We start from the raw sequence: 20,972 nt of genomic DNA on the forward strand, positions 1-20,972 counted from the left end.
CTAGAGTTAGCCATGTTTATGTATGAAAAAGGCAGCAAATAGTGAGAAAATAAATGTGGGTGTTAAGGAGATGGCTCAGTGGTAGGAATTTTGATTGGTTACTAAATGAACTAAGTTGTCTCTGAAGCTCTAGAGCCATCAGTCCAAGATGAAATAAATTTTATTTGTTTAAAATAGACTTAACCACTTCCGTAGGTTTCTGTGTATATCTCTAAAATGTCTCAAACATGTAAGTTCATGTTCATTAGCATCTCGATCTATGTACTAGGAAAATTGTTATTAAAAAACTTGAAGCAAAGAGGATCTTCTAGCTTATGTGGGAGGTTGGGAAATTTAGGGCTCAGTAGTTCTTAATGCTTACCTATCCTTCCTAAGGACTCTATCCAATATGCATATATGTGTATATGCACATCTTTATTTTCTATGATACCAACTTTGATTTTTGTTCCATCATGTGATGGGAATTCATAGTATTGTTTTAATTTTCCATTTGCTGTTATACAAACAAGCTGAGCATTTTACTATCTAATTCATCTTGGTAGATGAGGTGCATACTTGACTATTTCTCATTTGATTCCTTAAAATCTATGAATATATGGGGTTAAAAGTCCGCAAGAAATAATCTAGATCGATTTTTTGATGGGTAAGATTGCTCTTACATAGGGCAGAATACATTAGAAATTATTTAATGTCACTAGAATATGATAAAGGACGGATTCTAAAAGTTTAACCTATAAGCAACAGATGTATGCGTAGATAAAAGAACCCAATCCTTCACTGTCAGATGTACCACAAGAGGGTATTGTGGGACTCTGAAGGCAGAGTGCTCTGTTCTGAATATCTATTATAATTATCCTTTTAAATTCTTGATTCCAATATGAAAGTGACATGTAGTATTTAGTTTCACATATCTCCTGTTTCTCATACTACTTTTCCACCTTAGGCACCATTTTACAATAGCAAAATATAATAGGGAAGATGAATAACAGTAGTCAATTCATTCCTTCAAAAACTTGTACAGGCATAGGCAAATAGTATTGGCCCAAATGCAAGTCAATCATGTGCCTGAATCCTTGCTGACTAAGTTTGAAAGACCCAGTGACACATGGAAGGACTCAAAGGTCCAGCTGTATATGTAAGAGAGGATGTCCTTGTGGGACATCAATGAGAGGAGAGACCGTTGGTCTTGTTAAGGCTCGATGCCCCAGTGTAGGGGAAAGCCATGACAGGGAAGCAGGAGTGGTTGGGTTAGTGAGCAAGGGGATGGGGGATGGAATAAGGTGATTTTCAGAAGGGAAATGATGAAAGGGAATACAATTTGAAATATAAATAAAGAAAATATCTAATAATTAAAAAAAAGTCCCAGAAAGCTGTATATAGTTAAATTATGTTGGCTGGCACAACACTCAATGGAAACATAGAAATGTCAAACTTAAAGAAGTAGCAGCTAACTCTCAGCAAAACCTCAAACCCAGTCATCCATGAACCAGACCAGAATGTTATGTGCACCAAGTTTAAACTTGTGATGGAGGATCTATATTGCCTGTCAGTTGTGGCTGACACTGCAATTTCTGAAAATGATTGTCATACATGTGACTATCTCAAAAACCTACAACCAGAATATTGAGGAGTTTAACTGTGTCAGCTTGTGAAAGATAGTGATAGCTTAGCTTGATGACTGTTCATATGCCCACATAGCAGAACATTCAGCATCAAGATACTTTTACCTGAGTGTCAATGCTCCCCCATCAGTTTGTTATATGAAACTCTGTACTATATTAATATGTCCTCATATATCTATATATATATCACCTATATTGTGTGTATGTGCATGTATATATGTATATAAATGTATATATATTGATATATGCACAGGAATAATGCATCATGTACACACACACACACATATATATATGGAAATATAGGGAGAGAGAAGGAGGGAGGGAGGGAGAGAGAGAGAGAGAGAGAGAGAGAGAGAGAGAGAGAGAGAGAGAGAGAGAGAGAGAGAGAATACTAGTGGGAGAAGGATCCATATATGCAAATATTGAAAATCCATAGAAAATCCATCATCTTCTAAAAAATACATTCTAGGACAACCTTTTGTTTGATCTTGCACTTTCTAGTAAATAACGCACCATCTATGCTTTGCAAATAAGCCCAATATTTACAGCAACTCTAGGTAGTATTATCAATTGAATTTCTGGTGGTACACTAGGAAGAGTGTTAGACATTATTTACATCTCTTATCAAGGGCTCTTTTGTTAGTATTGATTTTATGTCATTTTTAGAAGAGATTTTCTTATTTTTATTACATTTTTTATTTAACTTTATATGTGAGTGCTTTGAGTTCATGAATGTCTTTTAATACATGCCTGCCATTTGTGTTTAATGGGCAGAATTTTTTTACGATCTCTCCTCTACTGTTAGAATCATGTTTCAGGTGCTTGTCATCAAACCAGTGTTTTCTAGAAAACCAGTCAGTTTTCTTAACCGCTGAACCATCTGTTCTGCACCTTTCATGTATTTTTAAGTCATATCTGTTATATAATTTTCTATAATATTTATATATGCAATAGATTCTTTGAAATCCATTAAGCTATGTTTTGTTTCATATTTTTCCAAATAATTTATGGTGGAAAGTTATTATATTCCTAAAAAAATAAACAACATGTCCAACCTGGTGTTAATCCTCCAAAATATCACATGATCCTGAATGAAGACATGGTCATATGAGCTTCCATTAAGACAACCTTTATGTACTTCAATCGGTATTCTTCAACAGAAACAAGTAAAGGATGCATGGGTTGATATTTGATATCCTTTATATGTGTTAACTGCATTCATACTTTATAAAACTAAAATGTTTATGACATAGATTTGAGGGAGATTGGGTAACAAGGGAGGAGTTTGAAGGGTGAGAGACAGGGTTAGAAATTATGTAAATAAATAGGTCATGTGTGAATTTCTAATAAATTAAGTGAAAAATATTCAAAAACCTTCAAGAAACTTTTAACACACAGTTTGGTATACATTGTAAAATAACATCCTAAGATTTATTTATTGGTTCATTAAAAGAGATTTCACAGCATATGCATTCTCCACTAAATACATACTCCTAAACATCCTACTTTCTATTTCAAGGGTAGAGATATATGAAGCCTATAATTCAAATTCAAAACTAGTTACTTTGTACTAATTATGCTCTATCTTGACCATACATTTTAAATGTAAAGTTTTGTTGCACCATTAATTGGATTATATGATTATTTTACTATATAATTCAGTGTTCTAGATGAGGTAGATTCCTTAGTCTATGATCTGTATACTGTGAATGGACTTGTGTTTACAATGCTTGACTGCCATTGACCACCCCAGTCGGGTATGGGGGGTGCCTGGAATGAGGGTCCTTGAAGCTAGGTGGGTAAGGATTCGTTGGTGACAAACAGAAACAAACACAGAGGCAGTTTGAATCTAAGCATATTTATTCAGCTCTTAAGTATGGGATTTTATATACTAAAAAACCAAACATTGCATCTGTTAGAAACTATATCCAATGAAACAATCATAGATAGCAACAAAAATCATTTGGCAAAATAAAGCACAAAAATCATCCAAGCATTATGACTCTGAAACTATGTATTTAGTGATTCACAAATAGAACAGGTAGCATCATTATAAATGATCAAAATATAACAATTCTAAAAGGATGTATTCAGTGGGGGCTGTTGTTCAAGACTAGTGGTATATTTCCAATAGCAGGTTAATAAATCTTTAACCGTCAGTGCTCTTTTTTTTATTTTTAATATTTTTATTACATATTTTCCTCAATTACATTTCCAATGCTATCCCAAAAGTCCCCCATACCCTCCCCCCCACTTCCCTACCCACCCATTCCCATTTTTTGGCCCTGGCATTCTCCTGTACTGGGGCATATAAAGTTTGCATGTCCAATGGGCCTCTCTTTCCAGTGATGGCCGACTAGGCCATCTTTTGATACATATGCAGCTAGAGTCAAGAGCTCCTGGGTACTGGTTAGCTCTTAAGTGCTGAACTAACTTTTCAGCTCCATGGTCAATTATTATTTAACATCTAGTGCCTGATTTTTTATAAATCTTCAATGTATAAATTTAAATTACTTTAATTCTTTATAATTAAGGCTTTATTTAACATATACCACCTAAATCCACCTCTGATGACATGTATGTAGCCATATGAAATTTTATTGTTGGGAAAGTTTTTATCATAATAGTTTTGTAAATTATTTAGAAAGTAAAGTGTTGATTTCCCTGGGGATAAGGTCATGTTAGTGGCTCCATCTCTAGGGATGGTTTCTTACCCATTATTATTATTATTCTCACTTAAGATATTGGCCTAGGCTTCCAGGAACATGAAAATAAGCAAAGGAATAAGAGAAAACAAACAGATAGATTGCCATGAGAACTCAATATTTTTTCTCCAGTGAAGAGTTTTGCACTGGTTCCAGGTGGCCTCCACCATTTGAGGTCAATTGCCTTAGTCTGCGGAACTTGTCACACAGATCCTACTGGAGGTGGTGTGGCACTTGACTCTGCACATAAATAAACAATAAATGATTATGGTATAATCTGTAGGACCATATGGGCTACTCAGACTAAAATTATTGGTGCTCTAGGATATTAATGATAAGGTTTATCTCAAAAGGTTGTAATCTGCAGAGGAAGATATGTGAACATTCCATCACATCCCTAAATGCTTGTGCAGACACTACTTCTCCATGCATATATTAACAAATACATGCATGTCTCCCTCTGCACATACAATATGGAATAAGTCTCACCAAATTTTAAGGCTATAATCTAATAATGCAGTCTTGAATTGTCAGACCATTCCATATTGCCAGACAATATGGAATAAGTCTCACCAAATTTTAAGGCTATAATCTAATAATGCAGTCTTGAATTGTCAGACCATTCCCATCTATACAAGGTTGGCTTTAAACTCACATACATCTACCTAAGTCTGTCCATACTTTACTATGATTAAAGAAATGCACCCCTAAGTCTGGTTAATGTCTCATTTTTGTAAACTATATTCTGTTCCATCTATGTATACTTTAAACATACAATGGTAAGAGTATATCTTTGTTTTTACTTATTGAATATAGAAAGTATGTGTCAAATTTCAACACCCCACTCTATAATAGACAGATCATGGAAACAGAAACTAAACAGAGACACAGTTAAACTAACAAGTTATAAACCCAATGGGTTTAACAAATATCTATGGAACATTTCATCCTAAAACAGAAATCATTTTCAGTTGTAGACTTTAGATATTATCTGGTGGTCTTTTGCAAAGTCCATTTGATTCCTTCAGATTCTCCCTTCTTCTAGCCTTCTGAGAGTGAACAAATGTAGGGTCAGAACTGATGGTTAGTTGAGATAGAATGGAGACAAATGAGAAAACTGTAGCAGCAAGGCAAGTATTGCTTTACTGAGAAACATCAGAGGAAGAATTTTTGTGACTCTTAGAATGATGCATCCATAGGAAAAGTTGATAATGTTTAGGGCATGATGATATAGAGATAGATATCAAGCTGAAAGTGTCAGGTAGAGATAAAGCAAAGGAGAAAATTAAGGAGTTGGTGTTTTTTCCATTTATGGTGAGTACAGCGTTAGTCAAGTCTGAGTAATTCCATAATAGCTTTGCAAACAGAGAACATGAAAAATAATTTAATTTATGACTCAAAATATATTGTTTCAGTCTGCTAACAATCTACATGCTTTAGAGTCCGGTTTAAAATATTAATTATCCATAGTGCTGTCAGTGCTGAAACTTGATTTCACAACTTGTCTTGAAATCTGTCTCTGCTACCTGAATGAAGTTAGCATATGAAATTAAACTGACCATTCATCATAAGAATAGAGGGATTTATACAGCTCATCAATATAGAAAAGGATTATTGCAAGCAACTCATATTCTTCTGATATTTCATCTAAAACATCAAAACTCTTGAAAAGTTAAATATCAGAAAAAAGAATTTGAAAAGTCCTGTTCTTAGAATGAGACTGTGTTGTCTACCAGTAAAATAATAAAACAATTAAGTTAAAAATATTGAACTTACAAGTTTGTTCATATGTCATATATGGTTTTATTGATCTTATTCAATTGTTAAATTTTCATTGATAACTTTATTGTTTATTCAAGAACTATAGAAGAATTCTTCATAATATGTTTTAATATTCAGGATAGCATTTTCAGATCATTTTGTGAATATTATTGTAGCTTTCTTAGAGGGATTACACTGCCTTCTTTACATAATTTTGCAGCAGTTACTGCTGAAACATTTATATACGTATTAATTTTGGGGTTGTAGTTCAAGCTATGCATGTGTGTATTTATCCCTGGGTTGTTCTTGTAATATATGCCATAGATTTCTGATATAATCTCACTGTGCTGCCCATTGTGATCCAAAATTTATCAGTAAATCTATGCTTCCCCTCAGCATTATAAAAACCTCCCAATGCAGTTGCAGTCCACTACACCAAGCAGATGGTATTGTAAAACAACCTGCTTTCTGACTTTTTTATTTTATTTTAGATTGCTTGTCTATAAAAGTCTACTGAAAATTTATGTTTTCTTATTTCCTATTGGTTTGTTAAAATTATGTTTAGAAGTAACCATATTTTTTTCTAACTCATGATTTTTTTGTATAAATGATTATGCCATTTTCAATTTTGAAAATTATCTATCAAAAGCCAAACATATTTTAAAAACAGAAATGCCTAGTATTTATTTTGCCTAATGACTACACTAATGATGCCCTCTAAGATAATGCCCAAAGGATATGACAACTATTGATGTCCTTGGATTATTTTAAATTTCAGGTATAATGTGGCATTTAGAACCTGCATCTGCAGCATTTCCAACTAAGATTATGAAATTTCATTTTATAACTCATATCTAAATGTTTTTGTCCTGATCAAAAAGGTAGATAGTAATTCATATTTTTCCTCTGTATATTTTGATGAACATATAGAACAAGCATGTTAGAAACCTTTCTTTCAAAAATACATATGTCCTAAATTATTTTTCCATCATTATGACTCAGAGATATTCAATGTTAAATAAGTAGATTTAGACTATGGCTTGTGAAGAACATTTCTACTTACATTTTAAGAACTCTTATATAGGTCATTATAATAGACATAAATATATTATATAATCATGCAGATCATCATGGAACTTGGGGAAAAGGAAAAGGCAGATGAGAAAGAATCAGCAGATAGCTTCACTTGGCAGCCCAGAGTCAAATAATGAGAAGGCAAACAAAAATGGAGTTTTTCTTGTAGATCGCCAGGATCTAGGATAAAATAATGCGGTACATGATCAGCCCTCAAGCACCACTGGCTGATTTTGTCTCTTGTCAATTGGAGGCAGAGCTGAGAATATTTTTTTCCTGTTTTTTTTTTTTTTTTTTTTTTTTTATTTCCTTTCCATCTCCTTGCTTCGACTGTAACACCCAGGGGGAATGTAGAGGTACATGAATCAGCATGTCTGATGGAGATCTCCATGGTGACGGCAGGCACTTCCTAGGTTTGAGATCTCTTCTCTCATTGGCTCTTATTATTCTCTATTTGAATATACATACTTCTGATTGGAGAATCAGAAGCAACTAGAGAAAATAAAATTCTCTGCAGCCAGGATTTTCATCAGTCAGGCTCCTGGCTAAAGTTCAGCTTTCAGCTGCATTTAGCCAAAGCCTGACTATAAGCTGCTGCAGATAAGGATGGTTGCTTCTGAAACCTTCAGGAGATAGAGGCAACATAACCCCAGCATAATCAGGTATATGGTAGGATTCCCTGCACTCCTGCGCTGAGTCACCTGTTCCTGTTTACTATGAAGGAAATGTATTTAAGCCTCTAAGCTGTTTTCCTTGCTTTTAGATGTGTCATAGCTTTGTCAGCCTTAAGGACAGCAAGGATGATGATTCATTTTGCACATCACTTTCTGGCAGTTATCAGGGATATGCCGCTCCTTTCTCTCCTTTGTGGACAACACTGTGCTGAATTGCTCTGGCAGGGTCTGTTCCTAAGTGGCACCATGAAATGCTCTGAGAGCTTCAAGCTGTAACATTTGAAGACACTAGAATGTCTCTCACCCAAGGACCACTTAGGGCAGATAAGTATAATACTCGTGATCTTACTTCCTATCATCCTGCTGCTGTCAGAGGTCTTAGAGATTCAATTTTTTTCTTTTAATAAACTAATTAATTTTAAACTCCAGATTTTATTCCCCTTCCGGTCCACCCTCTCACTAATCCATATCCCATACCTTCTCTCCTCCCGCCACCCACTCTCCCCCGTCTCCACAAGGATGTCCCCATCCCCCACCCCAACAACACCAGACCTCTGAACTCCCTGGGGCCTCCAGTCTCTTGAGGGTTAGGTCCAGCTTCTCTGACTAAACCCAGACCCAGCAGTCCTCTACTGTATATGTGTTGGGGGCCTCATATCAGCTGGTGGCATGCTGCCTGGTTCTTGGTCCAGTATCTGAGAAATCTCCAGGATCTAGGTTGAGACTACTGGTCCTCCTACAGGATAACCCTCTTCCTCAACTTCTTCCACCTTTCCGCTAATTCAACCACAGGAGTCAGCAGCTTCTGTCCATTGGTTGGGTACAAATATCTGCATCTGACTCTTTCAGCTGCTGTTGGGTGTTTCAGACAGCAGTCATGATATGTCCCTTTTTGTGAGCACTCCATTTCCTCTGTAATAGTGTCAGGTCTTAGAGCCTTCTCTTGAACTGGATCCCACTTTGGGCCTGTCGCTGGATCTTCTTTTCATCAAGCTCCTCTCCAATCCTATCCCTGCATTTCTTTCACACAGGTACAATTATGGGTCAGAATTTGTGACTGTGGGATGGATGGCAATCCCACCCCTCACGTGATGCCCTATCTTTCTGCTGGAGGTAGGCTCTACAAGTTTCCTCTCCCCACTGTAGGACATTTCATCTATGGTCCCTCTCCTTGAGTCCTGAGTGTGTCTCACCTCCAAGATCTCTGGTACATTCTGTAGGGTTCCCCAACCTCCTACCTCCCGAGGTAGCATGTTTCCATTCTTTCTGCTTGCCCGCAGGGATCTCAGTCCTTTTCGCCCATCCACTACCTGGTCATGGTTCCCTCTCCTCCCCTCTTTCCCTTTACCCATTTCCCTCCCTCCCCTCTTGTGGTTGCTTTCTTCTCCCTCCCAAGTATGATTGAGGCATCCTCACTTGGACCCTTCAGCCTGTTGACCTTTTTTAGTTCTGTAGCCTGTATCTTGCATTTTCAGTACTTTTTTTTTTTTTGGCTAATATCACTTATTAGTAAGTATATACTATGCATGTCCTTTTGGGTCTGAGTTACATCACTCAGGATAATATTTAATAGGTCCACCCATTTTCCTGCAAAACTGAGGATATCATCATTCTTGATAGTTAAATAGTATTCCATTGTGTAAATGAACCACATTTTCTGTATCGATTCTTCTGTTGTGGGACTTCTGGGTTGTTTCTAGCTTCTGGATATCACAAAGAAGGCCACTATGAACATAGTGGAGCATGTGTCCCTGTGGCATAGTGTGGCATCTTTTGGGTATATTCCCAAGAGTGGTATTGCTAGGTCTTTAAGTAGTCCTATTTCCAATTTTTAGAGGAACCTCCAGGTTGATTTCCAGAGTGGTTTGAAATTAAGGTTTAAATTGTCACTTTAGTAAATAATAGTTCTTATAGATTGAGCTCCCATTCATGTCTGCTCATTCGTTTTTAGATCAGGCATGAGAATATTGAAATTCAACTGTGTCTGTAAATGATACAGCTCTGAGTTGAAAGCTATCCTGGCAGCTGGGAACCAAGCAATATCACAAAATCATACTACACAACAAATCTCATATCAGGCATCTATTGGAAAGAAAAACACAGCAGGGGCACTGCCTCTGTTCTGGTGAGAAGCAGCAGTGAACAAAACCAAAGACACTTTTTTATAGTATTTCTTAGGTATCAGCATTTTCCAGTGTGTAGTTTTCCAGTGTGAGAATTGATGAAATGCACCCAAAGACTGGTGGAATTTCAAGTCTTGAGCCTTGTGCTTTTTACTGTATAGGTCAGAGGCCCAGTACAGCTATTCCTGCAGCTAGAAGTTTCTGTAGGGGCAGTTGCAGGTCTGCACTGGAGGAGGTTGACCACTCTGTGCCTCAAGGGGCTTAAATTCTACCAGTTTTGTTTCAGAGAGTAATGAAACATTATTATTGCACTACTTTCTCCTAAATTTAGCCATTGCAACACTTGGTTTGAACTTGACCAGTATTGTTAGTGTATAATTGGGAGTTGCCAGCCTCTGGCTACATGGCTAGGGGCCATTAATCATATGATAGTGACTGATTAAAAGTCTGGGTAGAAATCTTTTGGGTGTGTTATTTAAGAAATCTAGACAACATGTTTATAAGACAAAGTTTGATTAATGGGATTAAGAAAAGGAGAAAAGGGGAGCTAAAGGGGGTAATATCAAATTCCATATTGAACTATTAATGATGAACTTAGCAGAGTCATTGAGCTGTTTCTTTCATTTACAGGGGTAACACTGGACTTGTCAGATTTTTTTTTCTATATTTGACTGGTTGACATAGAAGTCACATTTCTCCCTGAGGAAGATACAAGACCACCCCTCTCCTCTGTTAGTAATCTAATTCTTACTGATTTTTCTATTTGGCCTTATATAATAAGGATACTCTGAGTATCGCTGATCTTGGATGAACTTAGATAAATCTGATTGTAAATATCTAGAGAAATATTCAGTCCCATAGCTCCAGTGGTGACACGAGTGATTATACCCTTGATTTCAAGAAAGGGTAGTATCCGACAGCTCAGTTGTCAAAGTTGTAATACTATAAAATCTGTCATGGAAATCAGCAAGGTTTCTTTGCCAGGTACTATTTCTAGCTTTGGCAAAAAAGAGTATCAGAGCCCAAGTCCCAGACAACCAAGTGGGTAAACAGAGGTAAACCTAAATTTTGCAGAGGATTGAGGCATTTTGAGTGTTTGGACGTAAGGGCTGGGTAGCAATGCTCAGAATCAAAGTATTAGAGTCTGAGAAATTCAATGTACCCACGAAATCTTTTCCCTGAGTTATAATGTATTAGTATAACTAATATATTATAGAAGAGAGATATGGTAGAGATTGGGAATGGTAGTGGTATTTGGCTCATAGCAGTAAATAAGAGGTCAGGTGAAAGTATCTAGGACTTCAGTAGGTGAGGCCATGAATGATGGTCATGTGTTTGACTCAAGAGGGACAAACAACCAGCATTCTTCAAAGAATTCAGAAACAATGTTATTCCAAAGCTGATACACAATTATGAAAGCCAAGATTATTCTAATTGTATATGTATGAGCAATGTAGGTAACATCTTTAATTTTCTAGCCACTATTATAATGATCTTCCTTTTGGTCATTTGGAAAACAGTCTTTGACATCCTGAAATAGAAGTATATTCTGACCTTACTAGGATGGGATATTGGTTAGAAGTAGAGGTTTCTTGAATGTTAACTATCCATATATAAGAGCTACCATGAACAGTGAGCAGATATAGATAAGAAGAAATATTTTTAAAAAGGAGCATGTTTAGTTGTAAAATATTCATAGATCATTTATTCAGTGGCAGAAGTTGTCACCATTGAAAACAAAGCATCAGGTTACCTTCTTTGATTCATGTATAACCAGATGGGCTATCGCCAGAGCGTATTCTTATATATGAATGCATTGACGTATAACTTTAATTCCTTATTTAAAAAGCAACATTTTAAATGCTATCTTTTGGAACATGAATCCAGTGAATAGAAAGCAGAGATATAAATTTTGACCTCTGGCCAATAAAGCAGCCATAGCAAGTAGCATTAGATGTAGTGGCTGGTGCCTGACACAGGAGAGAAAACAAGAAACAAACAATAAACACAGGATACAGGAATGTCATACACTCGAAGAAGACCAGTCAGAAACAAAATACAAGGTGGCCACCATGATTCATACATTCAACTGTATCTCACTGCTTTCCATCTAGGCACCCATGTATACAAAGGAAACTATGGATAGATTTGAAACAATGGAGGTATCTGTACACAGAAAACAGACAAGATTTTCCAAACAACTACATTCAAGCAGCAGTCTGTCTCACCTTTTACCATGAATTAGAATGAAAGTCTTTTTTTATTAAGTGGGGAATGATGTTTGACCATGTGGTGGGATGATTGTTGCTTGTCCCATATCCAGGGATCTACCTGGAAATTTGATAAGGGAAAAGGTGTGTCAGACTGTGTGGTTTGGAGGATAAGGAGAAAGATGATGACCTGCCAACCTGGAGTCAAGTAGATGATGAGAGCAAAAGAAATAGGGGTTCCTATTTTTAGCTAGAATATCCCTTCCCAGAAATTGTATAGGATATGTTGATACCACTAGAAAGAGGGTAAATAAGAGGGATACCTCTAAAGAAAAGTGGTGGAGTTTGATGAGGCTGTCAATATTGTCCCCCTACTTTAACAATAAAGGAATAAGAGGAGAATTGAGCCTCTAAAACTATCAGGACAGAAAAGGTGGCTACAGTGTCTAGAAGGAAGGAGTTAGTTAGATAACTTTAATACTGTGATGACTTCCTTAGGCTCCCTATCAGAGACGGTCTTGGTTAGGACAAGAAAACATGAGCACCATAAGTTGTCTATGGCCAGAGCTAGAAGGTCAGCTGGAAAGTGATCTGCTCTTTATGTCCTCATGGTCAGAAGGACATAGGGATTTCCATCAGAGAAGTGTCCCTCTTGATGACACCATGGCTTGTTGCCAGAATGGATTGTGAGGGTTTGGACAGATCCTGGTCTAATGACCCTCCTGAGTATATTGGAAACAGGGACTTAAAGGTTATCAGGGTTTGGGAACCTAGGTAGCCACTATGTACAGCTGAAAAGCCCTAGTCAGCATCAGATATTTTTGTTTTCAAGCTTCTTAATCTCTCCCATGGTGCCCTTTGAAGGCCACAGTTAAGACTTTTTTCTTTGGAACTGGGGCACTTTTTCTATATATTTATTTTTTTGTGGCTAATATCAGGGACTCTCTAGAAGCAGAGGTGGGAGGTCATAAGGAGTTTTGCATCTGGAGACATGGGATGCATATTGGTATATCTAAACAGGTCAATTAGAAGGCAGTCTGAGAATTGAGAAGGGTTTTCATGTTTGTCTTAGATGACTTTTGATAACTTTTCATAATTTACTGCTTTAAGGGTAGACTTGAAGAGACTATTGATTCCTAGCAAGGATGCCCCTTGGGCATTGTAACTCCATTCAGGTTACCCATAAGGGACTGCCTCAGTCCCAGATGGGTGGATAGAATTAGTTTGGTGAATTTCATCTGCATATATCCTAGCCTAGTGTATGACTTGCATACACTCTTTGGGAAGGGGATTGTTGGTGAGAATCACATAAACACCATGGAAAGCCAAGTTATAAGTTTGTGTAATTTACTTGAATTGTTAGGTAAGGTGGAAAAATTAACAGTATGTGACTCCAATCTCTTATCTATTTAAGAGAGTCCACTTAATGAAAATGGGATGAATAAGTCATCAACCTGAATAAGTCATCAACCCTGGCAGCCTTCTGCAAAGGAAGAGCTCTGGTTTTGGCCAGGTTTGGAGAGGTAAAGAGAGTCCATTAGTGAAGCAGAACAAATGTCTGGAAGGCCAAGGGCTGCTATAGAGCTGAAAGTGGGCCCCTGAGAGAGGTGAGCTGGGTAACCCACTTGCTGATAGTGAATAAAAGGAGACTGAAGGGGTCAGGGATAGAAAGAAGTGACTGTGGGTTGAGGCTAATAATGGGGAGGTTTTCTAGCATTATCAAACGTGTAAAGAAACCATCTAGTTTGGGCTTTGTGACCAGGACATGATTTGCCATAGAAGAGACAAAGGCTGTGAGTAATTTGCCATATGTGTTTGAGAGCAAAGCAGCTTTGTAAAATTGTTAGGTATAATAAAAGGGTATGTCTTATCATCTTTAGAACCAATCTAGAAAAATGTAGACATCAGTGGAGAATCGTTAAAAAATATCAGATATTATATTATTTTAAAAGTTTTTAAAGAATGAACAAGGCTATTTATACATAGCCTCTGTCATAATCAGCATTCTCTAGTGGGACAGAATTGATAGAATATATAGCATAATCATATCTCCCTCTAATGTTGTCTCTAAATAATATTTCCATGTTTATTTTATTGGTTATTTTATTTATTTACATTTTAAGTGTTATCCCCCTTCTCAGTTAATCTCCCTATCCCCTCCTCTGAAAATCCCGGCTTTTATGAGGGTGCTTCCCCACCCATCACATCCAGCTTCAGCACTATAGGTCCCTACATAGGACCTCCACAGGACCAAGGGGCTCCCTTCACATTAATCCCAGATAAGGTATACAACTAGAGTTTTGGAGACCCTCCATGTTCTCTTTGATTGGTGTTTTAGTCTCTGGAAACATTGGGGGGGGATCTAGTTGGTTGATATTGTTGTTCTTCCTGTGGGGTTGCTAACCCATTCAGCTCCTTCAGTCCTTCCTCAAACTTCTCCATTGGGATCCTCATGCTTAGTGCAATGCTTGTCTGCATGCATTCTCATTTGTATTGATCAGGCTCTGGCACAACCTCTAAGGGGGCAGTGGAACCCATTGACTCATATATGCTAAGGCACCAGTTTCCCACTAATCTTTATCTGCTACCAACTTCAAATTACTCCATCAAATTTTAACTCCAACTGATTCATTAATTAGCTATCTAGTTAATTTTAAACCCACTGAGTCCAATTAATGTTCTTCATATACACAAGTGTATGAGTGCACTGACTGGATATTATCATTAAGAAAACAAAACAAAACACCAAAAAACCCAAAACAAACAAACAAACAAACAAAACAGTGGTTCTAAGCACTGTGATTCTTATTCCCCTGCATGTATTCACTGGAAATATTCCCTCAACATGTAATGGAAACTTCATGTACCTTTTATATTCTTCCTGAAATTTTTTAACTCATTGTCTTTTGTACAATCCTTAAGCAGGTTTTTCAGTGACTTTACTGTGCAATAGCCATGAGAAAACTAGAAGAAAATAGTTCCTACTTCTCCACATTTTGAAGCTCTTATACTCTCCCCATGTCTCTTATCGGACTTTCCTTTTCTCATCTCTTTTGATGATTGGTATAGATATTTAAACAATTTCAAAGTTATGGAGGTTTGCAGATATTTGGAGAGATTGATAAAACAGAAGTGAGTTCACTGTCCTTGGTGATACTTCTTTCTGAAAGACATTTCTAGGAAAAATGGAGAAAAAACCTGGGTAGATATCTTAAAAGGAACAATATGTCAAATGAAAGGATCCAAGGTGCTTTTGAAATATTTAACCACCAAAAAGCTAGACTGTGACCATTCTAACCCCTATAGTTACTAGAAAAACTTATAAATTTGTCTTTTTCTCAAGTTCATTGTTGTTGTTCCCAGTACATAATCTGAGGGTTTATACAGATGACAAACTCCCTTAAGTTACTTATTTTAAGGACTCTCCACATAGTATTCTCGAAGACCATTACTCATGCTAATATTTCTGAATTAAGTGGCAAATTACTGGATATGGCTATTATTCTCATGCATTCCACAGGGCCTGACACCCTCTCATTGAGAGGACTGATATCATCATGACTAGTATCATTGAAAACCCCAATAGATTTCCACTTCCAGGTGTAATAAAAAGAGTAGGAGAATTATGTCCCATGGAAAACTGCATTTTATTATTTTGTGTCAGTGTGGGCATTTCTCCTGAATAAAACTTGGAAGATGGATATGCCTGGAAAGGGAGCCTGTGGAAGTTAGAGTTTTCCTGGGTTGTGTAAACAACAGTAGATTCCCCTTTGATATAGCCGTGAATGGTAAATGTGGACACTTAGGCCTCTTCTCATTCCCTTCTTGTCATACAATCATATTCTGCATCCTTGAGCTTTGAATAGATACGTTTGTTTAGCCAATATCCACATTTTGTAGGGGTTGGGTACTAAAAATGAAAAGAGCTCCAGCAGTCATAGAAGCTCATCAAACCAAGATCTTTATATGAATTAGGCAGCAAAACTTGACCATCCAGGGATAAGAGCACAGACTCTAGGATTGACTGTATATTTGAATGTTTATCTGAGTAAGTATTGAAGAAGATGCCTAAATTTTATTATATTCATGCCACTACTGATTGATTATGGGTTCAGGACAGACCCAAAGCTGAATTGCAAACCCAAAGTGAAATTATGCAATATTTTTTACAGATGAGACTACAGAGTGGTGGGGAGTGAGATTGGTTGTGGTGTTGTGCAATTATATTTTGACACATGATTTTGAGCAAGTGACTGCATCTTATACAAGTCACCTGATTTCAATGTCTTCAAATCAGAGCTTTGGTAATTTGGTCTTATCCTGTATATTTGGTATGTTACTCAACATAATACAGGGATAAATGAATTGGCCAACCGAATGGAGTTAATTAAGACATGATACATAACACTTTTACAACTGTGTACCTCAGTTTAGGTATTAGGTAATTTCTTTTTTACATTCTTTTGCAATTTACTGATTAATACACAAGAAACACTGGGAGAAGCAAGATAAAAGTTGTTTCCCTGTACTCATTTCACCTGCCAGCATTATGGAGATGTTGTCAGACCATGGCCTTCACACACCCTCCAACCCCCTGTCTTCATGTACTTGAATCAAATCTTTGATATTAATCCTCCTGGCCCATAAATAAATTTGACAGCAATAATGTGGTGTTGGCCAAAATATAAAAGTGCCATATAGCTTGACCAAGACAAACAGAACAAAGCACCCATTTTCTGATATTTCAATTCCCATTATAGGTAGCCATTTGTCCCTTATGCTAGAATGTTTGCTTTTGATATAGTATTTCAGCTAGTTAGGTGGGGCAATGTTTGATATATTCTCATTTTTAATTACTTGAAACTGACTTTAGGACATTGTCATAGGGGCCCTAGAAGGCTGAAAGTTTAATCAAAGGCTAGCAATGGGGACTTTATTAGAAGCAATCACATATTCTGTAAATCAGTTTTTATCATGTCTAGTGCTTAACAGCTTGAAGTCCACAGTCTCCTGGCTGGAAACTGTCAGCAAGGTAAGACGATACTGAGACAAATATGGAGTCAGGAAAGAATTTAAAACTGTTTAGTAATTAGAGAAAATGAGGAATCTCAAGAACAAGGGGGAAATCCATTTTCAAGAACAGACAGTTGTAAGGAACTAGCATCAGTTCGACCAGTGGCAGGTGGAGCAATTTTAGTTTACAGATAGAGGTATGTTAGTACTACTATTGTATTTAAATCCATATTTTAGGGAAAAAAAGTTAACAGGGGTCTGTGAGACAACAGGAGTAGATTCATGCCTTTGTGACCTAGAAAAAAAGCTATAGCTTTGAATTAAAAAGCATGCACACACTTTTCTCAGTCCAGAGGGCTAGATATACAGAATAGACAGATAAACTTTTAGGATAATAAGAAGCACTGTTAAGTCTGTATTCAGGAGACAGGTAAAGCAGATTTAAAATCTTGAGCTTGTGACTGTATAGGAAGCACCCAGTGCTCTACCAGCTTTTCAGAACTCTATTGATCAATGTTAAAATTCTGATCTTTTGAATTTTTAGTATAATGATAGCATGAAGAGGGGGCAGATATCTGAAACATTTCTCATTTTTCACATACCTTAAATCACTGTCTTACACTACTTGATCTTGGTGCTTAGAGGTGAGGTGGTAGCGAATCAATGGCACTGACACCTGGAGCAGGTTAGGACGCCTCAGTAAGCTCACTTAATAAAATAGTGGGAGAGCCCTTTATACATCCCACTCACATCTCATTTGTCCCACATAAGCATCTCTTCCAAGCAACAGTTCCTGATTGGCTGGCATTGTTTGCTTCAGCAATCCTCAGTCTTTCAGGCAGTCTTCAATTAAGTCCTCCTGTAGGGATTGCCTTTGTGGCTTTGTTGCTGCTCCACCCTCCAACCTCCACCATTTATGCAGAGGCAGCCACCTCTGTTATTCCTACATTTCCACGCTTTTGTTTTTAGATTTTTACAGCCTAGTGGGAGCTGGGGTGCCATTGCCTCAACATTGTTGATCCCAGCTCTGAGGATTCCCTGTATACTGGACTGTGGCTGTCTTACGTTGTTCTATCTTCCATGATCTCACCCATCATTGACTACCAGCCCTTAAAGAGGCATGACTCCAGAGGACTGTCATGCAAGGGGGAGATAAGGAACAACCTATATAGTGGCTTCACATATCTTGGCCATCCAGATATAGATCACTTCCTTGGAGTGGGGGCCACAATCAGGATTTTTAAGAGCCATCAGCACCTGGAGGGCTACCTTGTTAATGGAGCACTGCCTTAAAATGTGCTGTGAGAGATACTTTAACAAAATAATTATTAGTAGCACAATTCTTCCCATCATAGCATAAATGGCTATCCATGTGGGATCAAACACCCTCTTAATATTTTCCCACACTTTTCTCAAGAACTCAGTATCTAGGAAAAGTAGAGATACAATGGTTGCATTGATGTTGGCTATGTTCTTCCCTAACAACAAGGGATTTGTTTGACCAGGTTCTGTAAATATATTGAGCTTCAGTGGTATTAGGTACCTGGTAAAGGGTAAGGCCCAATGAGTGAAACCTGGGGTCCCAGTTCAATAGATGTATGTGCCTAACAAGGACCAACACTTCTTCCAGTAAGTCAATCTGTGTTTTTTTCAAATGTAGATGTCTTGATAGAGATATTGATTTAGTACCTCCTGTACCAGTAGTTTCTCAGCTGACTTAGAGACTTCAGCATTGACACTGCCCTCAACAGTCAAGGCAACAGCAGCTGTTGTGACCCCTACAATGCCTGAAGTGATGGCAGCCATAATACCAAAATCCCACTTTCCCTGTCGGAGGGGTTATAAATGAGTTTGGGCCATCAGAGTGACAGCATGAAAGTGAGTGGTATTTACCATAGGCATCCAAATGACAAATGGCTCCTTCACCAGCATAGCTATTGTTGAATACCCCATCCAACAGGTGGTCAGGAGTAATTTTTTATTAACGCAATTAAGGCTGTCTCTGATAAAGATGACCAGAAAGAAAAAGGGATATTAAGGCCCTCCTATACAAGCTATTTGATGATTATGTCTCTGCTGGCCTGGCATTGACCTGCCTTTCCACTGTATCAGTCACACAGGAAAGGAAGTCTGTGAAGAACTCCCCAGACTGCTGGACAAGGTTGTGAGTGGTCTCAAGGGGTGCAGGACTTAAGGTCCTTAAAGGCAAGATCAGCCACTTGATTAAAATAAGCATGCAGTCTGATAGTGGTTTTGGTGACTGGGTTAATGTACATGCTGTGGCCAGTAAGCATGTCAAAAGTTACATTAATGTCAAATGTGGAACTCAAACCTTTGATCCTGGGATTAAGAGTCCCAAAATTTACAGGAGCAAACATGGAGATAAAGTGTAGAGCAGAGACTGAAGAAAGGCCATCCAGAGACTGTCCACTTGGAGATTCATCCCATATACACTTACCAAACCCAGACACTATTGTGGATACCAACAAGTGCATGCTGAAAGGAGCCTGATATGGCTGTCTCATGAGAAGCCCTGCCAGAACCTTACACAAACACAGAGGCAGATGCTCACAGCAAACCACTGGACTTTAGTAAAGGGTCCCCAGTAGAGGAGTTAGAGAAAGGTCTGAAGGAGTTGAAGGGGATTGCAACCCCATGGGAGGAACAACAATATCAATCAACCAGATCCCCCAGAGTCCCCAGGGACTAAGCCTTAGACCCATGACTCCAAGTGCATGTGTAGTAGAGGATAGCCTTGTCAGACATCAGTGGGAGGAGAGGCCCTTGGTCTTGTGAAGGCTCTATGCTCCAGTGTAGGGGAATGTCATGACATGGAAGAGGAAGTAGGTGGGTTAATGAGCAGGAGGAGGGGGATGGGATAGGGGAGATTTCAAAGGAGGAAATGAGTAAAGGGGATAAAATTTGAAATGTAAATAAAGAAAATATCTTAAAAAAGGAAAAGAAAAAAAAAGAAGGAACACAAAAGTGTGGGTGCTTCAGTGCTTCTTAGAAGGGGGAACAAAATACTCACAGGAGGAAATATGGAGACAAAATGTGAAGCAGAGACTGACGGAAAGGCCACCCAGAGACTGTTCCACCTGAGGACACATTCCATATAGAGTCATCAAACCAGGTCACTATTGAGGATGCTGGATAGTACTTGCTGACAGGAGCCTGATATTGGTGTCTCCTGAGAGGTTTTCCCAGAGCCTGACAAATACAGAAACAAATGCTTGCAGCCAAAATTTGTACTGAGTGCTGGGTCCCAGATGGAGCAGTTTAAGAAGGGACTGAAAGAGCTGAGGTGATTAGTAACCCTGTGGAGATAGCAGCAGTGTCAACTAGCCAGACCCCCTGAAGCTTCCAGGTACTGGACCAACAACCAAAGAGTACACATGGAGAGACTCATGGCTCCAGCTGCATATGTAGCAGAGGATGGCCTTGTAATGCATCAATGGGAATAGATGTACTTGGTCCTATGAAGAAAGCTCAATAGATGCCCCAGTTTAGGGAAATTGAGGGCAGGGAGGTGGGGGTGTTTGAGTGGGTGGAGGAACACTCTCATAGAAGCAGATTGCGGGGATGGGATATGGGGTGTCAGGGAGAGGAGGGGAAACCAAGAAAGGGGATAACATTTGAAATGCAAAAAATAGAAAATTTCCAATTTAAAAAAAAAGGAAAGAAAATAAAAAAAAGAGAGAAACACTAATGTTGTCTTATTCCAGGTTAATTCTATCCTGATTCTCAGACAAGTCATAATATACAGACCCCCAATTGAGAAACATGGTGT

General features: G+C 38.0%; 1 long non-coding RNA gene across 3 annotated transcripts in view; it reads left to right on the forward strand.

Annotated features, from left to right (window-relative positions):
* LOC115031483 (uncharacterized) overlaps positions 1-20,972 on the forward strand; it is a 186,088-nt gene that overhangs the window by 102,005 nt on the left and 63,111 nt on the right. The window lies entirely within an intron of this gene.

Source organism: Mus caroli, unplaced genomic scaffold (genome assembly GCF_978045245.1).
Source record: "Mus caroli unplaced genomic scaffold, Mus_caroli_1 scaffold_8, whole genome shotgun sequence".
NCBI lineage: Eukaryota > Metazoa > Chordata > Mammalia > Rodentia > Muridae > Mus > Mus caroli.